Source organism: Pezoporus wallicus, unplaced genomic scaffold (assembly GCF_028554395.1).
Source record: "Pezoporus wallicus isolate ANWC-B61680 ecotype Strahan unplaced genomic scaffold, APGP_CSIRO_Pwel_v1 contig_5767, whole genome shotgun sequence".
Lineage (NCBI taxonomy): Eukaryota > Metazoa > Chordata > Aves > Psittaciformes > Psittacidae > Pezoporus > Pezoporus wallicus.
Genome location: NW_026640599.1, coordinates 1,650,102 through 1,660,597, shown reverse-complemented (window position 1 = coordinate 1,660,597; position 10,496 = coordinate 1,650,102).

Below are 10,496 nucleotides of genomic sequence, written 5' to 3'. Positions count from 1 at the left end.
TTTTTTTCAAAGCAAGATAACTACTTTAATATTTGCCTCACTTGTGGTCTAAGATTTACAGCTACGTCTACCTGTATGCCTCTGTGGTAGTATCAGCATCCAATCTACCTATTCTACAGATAATCTGGGCATCTGTTATATCTGCTTCTAATTGCTGTAATGACCACACACCAGGGACTGCACATTTAGGACAGTGTATCTGTGAGTGATTACATTCTGTGTACCTGAGTGTCTTCTCGCAAAGGTAACCAGTTCTGACCATCCATCAGAAACTATCATATTTATTTGTTCTAGTCTACCTATGACTTTTACACAACTCCCTGCATTCTTAGTTCAATAATTTACAAATCTTTCTGCTTACACCCTTCTTTCCATTAACCTGTCTGAAGTTACTACCGCAGTATTGGCCTTGACAGTTGCTATTAAGATGTCTTTTTCACAAAGTTACATGGGTTTTGGTTTGGTTTTGATTGGTTGTTTGATTTAGGGTTTCTTTTGTTGTGTTTTGGGGTTGTTTCTGGGTTGGTTTTGGTTTTGGGGGGTTTTTTAGTAAGAGATAAGTGACTGCAGAACAAAGTAGTAGCTTCAGAGACGCAGGGTTGCACTTTACTAGAAGGCTTCCAACACTTTTTTGCACTTTGCACTGAATTTGTTCTATAGCTAAGATGTCCAATCCACTTTGTGCCATGATGCTAGGCAAACTCATCAACACTTAATCAATGTACATTAACATGTACTGTAAAATTGCTCATACAATTTGATAGAAAATTTAAAAACAATAGTGCAGACTATGATGATTTATGGCAAGTCATCATATCATCTTCCTACCTCATTCAGTGGTGGTGGTAAGACTAAAAGGGTGCCACACACATTTCTTGTTTGACTGAAAGAAAAATATCTCTCATGAAAGGCACAGGTAATTGAAACTCATAAAATCCTCTGTTAAATGAGCTATATATCATACAAGTCTATGCAGACAATTTCCTTTTAGCCCATCTCCCTCTCTTCTTCCCCTCCCCCTGCCATATATAAGCATTTGGGTTTAGCATGTACTAAAAGTTAAATGCAAGGATTAAAATACATTCTGAATTCCTAATAGAATATCAGTGTTTTTGACACGATTGAACACTATGGCTTGGCTCCACAGCTGAGGTGTTGTTCTTGGTACAGTATTTTTTAGTTCTGCTAGGTTTACATGAAAAATATTAAGAGAAATATGCTTTGAATGAATGTATGGATGGTCATCTGGATAAATATCCTATCTGTCTTGATAATTAAAAAAATCTTCAGCTACTCTTGCCAATTTATTATTATTTTTTAAAATTTGAAGTTTATAGCTGTTTAAAAAGTAAAGATTTATTTTTCTTATCTGTATAATTCAGTAACTCATCTCTTTGTAAGTAAAATGTCCAAAAACGTGTCTGATGAAATTTTAGACAATCCATTCAAAACAGAAGATTCTAAGAATTCCAGTTAACTTTGGTTGGTTGCACTTATGCATTAGACAAAGACTTTGATATCAGATTCTGACCTAAAAAGTACCCAGGGAAAAGACAAGCCATTTCAAATGTGAAAAGGGAAAAAGTGCATTCTACTAATTAAATTAAAAACAACCTGAGATTTATTTGTTAAAAGATAAAATTTATCACCTCATTAAGGGGTCTTTTGGGGAAATACCACCCAGATCTTTGTTTTAAAGTGAATCTCATCCTCAGCTTTCTTGGTTTACTATCCAGAATGCTGGCACAGTTACCCCTAGTGATCTGAACACCAATCACTTTTGATGTTGAAGATTGAAACTAATACACTGGGACTTCTGGAAATACAAAACCAATCCATTGCATGGGCCACATTTGCCATGTGCAGTCATCAGGGTGAATAACTAGACTATTGTATGCCAAAAGAGCTTCTACATGATAAAATAGCTGCCGTTAGTCATGTTATCTGAAGGGAAAGACTGGAAAAAGGTATCAACGACTATGAGTAAAATGTGCATATAATCAGTGGTCATCTGGTCACTTCAGAGTGGTCAGATGGCAATTCAGACCTCGCTGAATCCCCTTTAGTACCAGTAGCCACCTTAAGTACACAGAACATCTTGCGCCAGGAAGGGAGAGTTGTCTGTGTATCCAAAATGCTTGAAGTAGGAATCCTCACCATTACAGAGTCATATGTCTTTCTAAAGCCCAAAGTATAATCATGAAGTCTTTGATTATAGTTCACTAATGATAGCACAATACTTTTCCCCTCTTGTACTTACAGGGCTTTTTTTGGAAGTGTAATCTAGCTGAGTTATTCAACTCCTTTGGTTGTCCGATTGCACAGGTGATTACAGATTTAAACAATCATCAGACATGAGCTTTACAGATGCAGTTAACCACAAAACACACACAAAAATATCATTCTGTGTCATAAAAGTTAAAAACTTGTAAGCCAGAATGCAAACAGAGATGTGAAATATTGGGAAAAGATTAGTGGTTCATTTGGATTATTTAACAGGAAATTTTCTTTAATGTTATTATATAATATTTTAAATAAACAGTTTGTAATTAGGTTTTTTATAAGTCTATTGCCATCAGGTATATTGTAATTATAACTGCACAACATAATGACCATTGAAAGGAAAATGTCAAATTTACCCAAATGCCGTTTTTTACCCATATTCCAAATAATTTCTCTTTTTAATTGTAGCTGTACATTTTACAAAGCCAAACTTGTGATTAAGATTAAAAACTAATATAAAATAAAATAAAACCTGTAATAGCAAACAAAAAATGTCTCTTAAATCTAGAATACAAGTAAATCCCTAGCTGTCCATTCTCTGTACAAAGAGAAGAGACAACTCTTTTATCCTGTTTTTCTTTATCCTTCTTTCTCTTTTATCCCTTCAAACATGGAGCTTAATCACCCAGGGTTATGATACGTACTCCCTCTGATCAACACCATTTAAAGTTAGCATCTCAGAATAATAAAAAGTACTGGAGACTGATAAATAATAAAGAAATCACTTTGCCTGTGTAAAGCCAGGTTAACTGAAAGCAATGCAGTTGAGCTGTCTTTCCATATGGGATACGAATGTCTAGGTGGTCAGGGTGGATCAGAAGTGAGTGAACTTTGTTTAGATTGTTGATTCAGCTTATTTTTTCCAGTGCAAATATGACCAACCACAATGTAAAAGTAAAGAAATAGTGAAGTGAGCTCAATGCAATTGCAACCCTTCAGCTGCTTAGTGAAATACGTTCCTGTGCCTTTCTCTGCTATGTGTTGGCTGTGGTCTAATGTGACTGTGGAGCTTCAGGAAACCTCCTGGGAATGCTCATATCCATGCCCGTTGCAGCAAAACCACACTGTCCTAAGTCATGGACGGAAAGCTTCCAGGGTAGCAAATTGGCAAAGAAAATATGTGACTAATTTTCTGTTTGGGGCAGGCCTTCTTCGTGTTTGAACATGGAGTAAAATAAAGTATAATGAATCCACAATGATTATCATTGGACAAAGTAAAAGGTTTCCTTTGGTATTTCTGATCTCTTTGGGAAAACATCCAGATAATATAGTCTCATCATAGTCGATGATAAAATTTCCATTACAAAAGTTACTCTGAAGGATGTTAAGCTATTTCTCCCTCTTACTTGGGTGTCTATGTAATTTGCATCAAGGAATTATAACAGAAGTGTCAGAGGATTTCTCTACACTGTCAAGGTTGATTTTCAAAAGTATTGAAACATGGACGACATTCAGGAAACATCTGGAAGAAAAATGAATGTTCTAATATTTTAAGAAGTCTGCATAGAATAACCTATTTAGTTATAAGCTTGTCATCAGAAAATCAGTCTGAGGAAAAAAGACGAAACATCTGATATGGGACTCAGTTTATAAAGACTTGAAAGAGAGTAATTTAATGCAAATCAACACAGGTTTCTGGAAAACAGGTCTTGTTAATTAACTTGGGGGCTTTTCTGACATATACAAATTTGACTTGTGTAGGTACTGTTGCTGTAATATTCTTGGGTTTCTACTCTGACCTGATATGGCACAGTATCCTGATAAATAATGTGAAAAAATAAAGAAGTCTGTACACTGTACATAAAAGCTATTAAAAGTTACCTAAAAAATAGCTCACTGTAATTATAAGAAGGACTCATTAAGTGGCGATGGAGGTTGATTCACAGAGATCAATTTTTGGCTCTAAGCTATTTAACAAGGTTGTTAATGTCTTGGGGGAAAATAATTGTTGCAACAGACTTTAAATGGTGCAAAAATTACAGAGAGAACAAGCATGTGGAGGCAGAAGAATGACTGGATACCGGTCAAGCAAAATCTTCACGGGTTACTAACTGCATCTCATAAATAGCAAAGTGTTTTATGAATGCAGTTCCATTCCCACAGAATGGGTTCCATTCCACTCTGTCCTAGTAACACTTGGGATCACACTGGATGTGTCCACTGAAAATGAATCTCCAGTGCAGAAACAGAGACATCAGTTAGGAGGTGCCAAATCTTGCAGTGGGGAGTCATCTGCAGCTTCATGCCCCAGGTCCAACCAGCTGTGAGGCTGAGCATGTGTTCCCAGCAGGCATTTTTCAGTACAGTATAGTTCAGTAAATTGCCAGCCACACAGATAACACAGGCGGACATAAAGAGCACTCATACAAACAGAGGCAGCACCCAGGGACTCATCTTGTTCCCTCTTCTGCCCAAGCAGGGTGAAGGTTGAGTATACATAGTACCAAGAGTATATATGTACACATGTGCAATGTGGCTCCCTCCAGCAGCTGGGCCCTGATAGCCAGTGTGTCTAGAAGAGCTTTTATCACACAACCAAACAATATCTGCACTCTGGGACCTGCCAACACATCAATTTTCAAGTAAGAAGTGGGAACACACCATTCACCCCTATATATGCCCCTGTTTCAAGCAGAGGCATCCTGGGCCCTCAGGCTGAAAGGCACTTGCCATGCTGGCTCCCCATGTCTGGAAGGGCAAGAGGAGCTTGAGGGGCTTGCTGGTGCACCCCTGCCTCACGCAAGAGACCAAGGTACTGTGAGAAGAAAGGCTGAAGCCAGCCTTGTGCATATACCTGGAGACATACCAGGCAGGAGCAGAGAGTAGCCTCTGAGTTCAGAACTGGTGCCATCGCTAAGAGAAAGACAGCTTTGAGACGCTCTTCAGTTTAGCAGGTTTTTTGTAAACTAGAAGTCTTAAATTTGAAGCTAGATAAATCAAGATTACAAAGTAGGCATATTTGGGACAGGATGTTGTTGCTAGGACAACTTATCAGTCTTGTGTTAAATTCACTATTTCTCAAAATGCTGAAAACAGAAAAAGATGAGATACTAAATGCCTTCTTTGCCTCTGTCTTTAACAGTAAGACCGGTTATTCTCTTGGTACCCAGATCCATGAGCTGGAAGACAGGGGCAGGGAGTAGAGTGAATCCCCCATCATCCAAGTGGAAATGCTCAGTGTCCTGCTATACCACTTACATACAAGTCTACGGAGCTGGATAGGGTCCACACAAGGATACTGAGGAAGATGGTGGAAGCAGTTGCCAAGCCACTTTCCATCATTTATCAGCAGTCCTGGCTAATGGGAGAGGTCCCAGCAGAGTGGAAATTAGCAAATGGGATGCCCACCTACAAGAAAGGCCAGAAAAAGGGCCCAGGGAAACACAGTTGGCAGCCAGTCACAATTGGTGTTCTCCAGGGCTCAGTATAAGGGCCAGTTCTGTTTAACATCTTTATCAGTGATATGCACAAGGGGATCGAGTACACCCTCAAGAAGTCTGCAGATGACACCAAGTTGGGCAGGAGAGTTGATTTGATTGAAGGTAGGAAGGCTCTGCAGAGGGATCTGGACAGGCTGGATTGATGTGCTAAGGCCAGTGGTATGAGGTTCAACAAGGCTCAGTGCCAGGGCCTCATTTGGGCAACAACCACCCCATGAAACGCTACAGGCCTGGGGAAAAGTTGCTGGAAAGCTGCTCTGTGGACAAGGACCTGGGAGTCCTGATTGCTGGCCAGCTGAACGTGAGCCAGAGTCTGCCCAGGTAGCCAAGAAGGCCAATGGCATCCTAGCCTGTATCAGAAATAGCATAGCCAGGAGGGCCAGGGCAGTGATCATTATCCCCCTGTACTGGACACTGATGAGGCTATGCCTGGAATACTGTGTTTAGTTCTGGGCCCCTCACTGCAGGAGGAACATTGATGCATCCAAAGAAAGACAACAAAGCTGGTGAAGGCTCTGAAGCACAACTCTGACAAGAAACAGCTGAGGAAACTGGGGTTGTTACACCTGGAGAAAAGGAGGTTCAGGGAGGACCTTATCAATCTCTACAACTATCTGAAAGGAGGCTGCAGTAAGGTGGAGGTCGGTCCCTTCTCACAAGTAACAAGCAATAGGACAAGAGGTAACAGCATCAATCTGCACCAGAAATTTAGATTGGATATTAGGAAAAATAGGGTTGTCAAGCACTGGAACAGTCTGATCAGGGAAGTGGTTGAGTCAGCATTCCTGGAGGTATTTAAAAGAAGTGTCAATGTGGTGCTTACAGACAGGGTTTGGTGGTGGAGTTGGCAATGTTAGGTTTACGGTTGCACTCTATGGTCTTAAATTATCTGCTATCCAACCTATATTGTTCTATGATTCTATGATATATGTGTACATTATGTACATGTATGTGTTCTTAATATACCCATTTTTTCATATGGCTTTTTTATGTAAGAATGAAAAAAAACAATTATTTAAGATTCCAAAGTAAACATTTTCTTCCACCTGGCTTTGAGTACTAAAGACATTGACTTGAAAGAGAAAAGACTCCAAAATATCCTGCTAAAAGATTTTTCTCTTATTTTTGATAAAATAAAAAATAATTTCCACCATTATCAATAGAAAAATGTAACCTTTTCTAGTGAATCTTCAAAATTTTACAGTTTTTCAGATGCTGGAATTTGCAGTTTGAATATTCATACACCCAAACTGTTACTGTTTCTTCACTGTTGGCAGATCCCTAAGTTGAGAGATGTGGAGCTCTGTGTTGGGAATTATATAAGTTACTCTGCATAGGCATGAGAATCCAGGCTGTACGTTTGCTTGGTAGGAACCTTATCAACATGCTGCTCTGGGTTTATTTCATTCTCCATGCTATACAGAAAATGACCACGGACTACTGTCAAATACCTCTCTTTAAGATCTTTATCACAGTGTTACTCTGGCAGCAAATCTTACCTTTGCCTCTTGTTCATTATTCCGTTTCCCTACAAACATTGTATTCCTTATGCTCTTAGAGCATTCTAGCGACACCACCACTAGATTCACTCTTGCTGCTGCTAATAGATATAGAGAACCTGATACCTCTTATTCAACTAAACCTTCAGTTAAATCACTATTTAGACAGTGCTTCAGTGATTAAAATGAATTTATCAGACTCTTATGTTGTATTTCCTATGTAAACATGCACCCCTTTAGTGGAATACTGTTAATTTTTTTAAAAGTGGAAAAAAAACCAGTAAAGAAGATCAGTGTTATCATCTGAAGATATAGCAGCTGGTATAGCTATCGTAATTTTGTACTCTTTAAGATGTATGAAAGTTAGCATCCTAAATTTTGATTTTATCTAGACAATTATACAGATACTTTATGAAAGAAAAAAATTCAGATATCAATCAAATATACTTTAGTGCAATTATATGAGTATCCTGCCCATTAAGCATTTAATTCTTCAATGTTTCCTTAGAAAAGAGACTATATGGCCAAATTTGGTTGAAGGCATACATATTGCAAAAGGAAAAAAAAACAACCAAAACTTTTTTAGTAATGTAAACAAGATAAAAGTTTTCTTTTTTTTTTTATTTGAGGTTTTCTTAAGATAAAAATTTCCTTTCAGAATTTACAGCAAAAACTTAACCGAAGCATGAAAACTTTAAAAAGTTTTTTGACTAGAAAACACAAAGAAATCCTTTTTTCAATACACCCAAGCTTAGGGGAGTAAAAAGCCATAAATCTAAACTAAATTGCAAGAGTATATTAGAGTTGGAAAAGATCAGGAAAAATATATTCTTCAGTGCATAAAAGGGGTGACTTTTGTTGGTAGTTCTTGCTGGCAGAATGTCTTGTTAGTGAGACAAATCCGGATACATGCTTTTATATACATGTCACTTACCTTTAATGATAGTCTTTCAATTTTCATGGTCTTTTTCCATTTCACCACATGTCTGGAGCTCCTTAGACTTGTCCATAATATTTTCTATCCAGACTTTGTACATTTTATGCATTTGTGAAGACGGATCAACTAACCATTGCTTGAGAAGACAAAAACACTTCTCAACACCCAGTTAATTATTTCTGACCTGAAAATTACTGCATCCAATTCATCTTATGTGTGCTAAGGGTTCTTTACCTATAGATTTCCAGGCACTCCTTGGGTTTGGTTTTTTCTTCTGCTGGGGTAATCTGTGGATGAGGAGGTATGGCTTTCTCTGAGGTTGGAACACTCCATTCGTAGGGGAGGTATTTTTATGGTACACCTTTGGAAGTTTCACTCTTCCATAAAGACAGATGTTCTCCCTATCACTGTTTAGAGAAAGCAACTTCTCTCCATCCTTCTCTTTACTTTGAAGGAACAATAACTAAAAAGGGCAGTGGAAGCTGAAATTATAATACACCCACTCATGCATCCACTTGCAACTGAGCTGCTCTGTCTTGGCCTACATTATCTGTGCATAAGATCTGCAACTTTTTTCATTAAGTAATTAATAGTCATATTGTAACTAAGCTGACAAAAAAAAAGTATCATGTGTATTCAATTTTTAAGCAATGAAAATAATTGAAAGAAATGATCCAACACACTTTGGAAGTTCATAGCAATATTGTCATTGTGCTTCTTAGCATTGGGGTTCATTTTACTCTGCAAAATGTGTACAAGAAGCTCATTACATTGTTGGGAATGAGACAAAACACTCTGAAGTGTTGATATAATCTGAGTATGCCATACAGGATGTACAGACTTTGAATTTAAACAATGTATATTGGGGGAGTCAGGACACACTTATAAATAAGGCTTATAAGGTATTCATCAGATCACTTTTGTGCACTGAACTGATTCATATGCATTACACATTTGCTCTCCCTTCTACATCTCTCTTGATCCTTCCATATGCAAGTCATGTAGGCTTAGTCTCTCGAGTTCAGTTAAAATCAGTGGACAAATGTGGAGATGATAAGAGGGCTGCAAAATATGTTTTCTTGTTTGCCTGTGATTTCAGTACAAGCCTGGGAATCTGAAAGTTCAAAAATATAATTGTTTACAAACTGCATACATCCCCTCTGGCACTGCAGTGATCTACACTAGATGAGAATAACGTTTTTGTGAGTCTACCTCACAAAGAGCAGTGCAGACAAACTGAAAGGACTAAAAGAGTACAAATTACACCTATTTTAAGTATAGTATTTGTTTTATGACCATGAAGTTAAAAAAAATCCAAACAGAAGTATATGTATTTTTTCTGACATGTTGTTTCCCTGCTCATCTCCTCCTCCTATTTTCACATCTTCTCTGGAAAACGATTTGCAGATTTCACAACAAATAAGAGATAAACCTGAGGATGGTTCCTTCCACTCTTTTTCAGAAACCTTCTTTCTTTGACAGAGAATTTAAGGAATCAAGGTAATTGCCTCCACTCAAGAGATTCTAATCCAATTTAAGAAGAAAAAATGAGTGAAGCATGGGAGTTAAAAGTGGAACAAAAGGGTTATCTTACCTATTGTGACCAGGACTGAAATAAAAAAAAAAATAGTAAGTTATGCTTACTATGGTTTTGCTGATTTAATTATCAAAAAAACCCCATTCTCTAATTATAGTCTGTAGCTACAGTTTTAATGTGAGGTTTTATACATAATTATATCTCTCAAAAGAAAAGCAAAAATGCTCATTAAGGTAGATAAACCAAGATGTATATCCAATATATTGTCTTTAGCAATTTACACTTTTGTGTCCATTACATGTATGCATCACATCCATATGCATGTATCAAGGAAGCAAAACTATCACTGTCCTAAGTGCAAGAGGTATTACAGTTGTGACAACTGATAGCAATCATGCATACATTTCAGTTCAAGGGAAATACAGAGAGATGCAACTAAATGAAATATTACTTGCATGCAAAGCAAATGCACGAAAGTACTAAAAACTTCACTGTTATTACAAAAATCATGAAAGATAAAATTCTCAGTGGAAACATAACACATTGTCTAAACAGCAATATATAGTCATGCACTGAATATTAACATCTCTGTCTGAGAAGCAGGGAAGACTTATGTAAGAATAGATAAGTACATATTTTACTAAAGTGTAAGAAATCCAACAGCTTTTGCATTAACCCACAGGTCATAAAATAAGTGTGAGTCTAGTAACAGTTATCCTCACTGGGATTGAGAAGAAAACAAAGCAAAACCAAACCCACCTGTAAATGAGTCAAAAGTAGCTCTTGTTCACTGTACACCT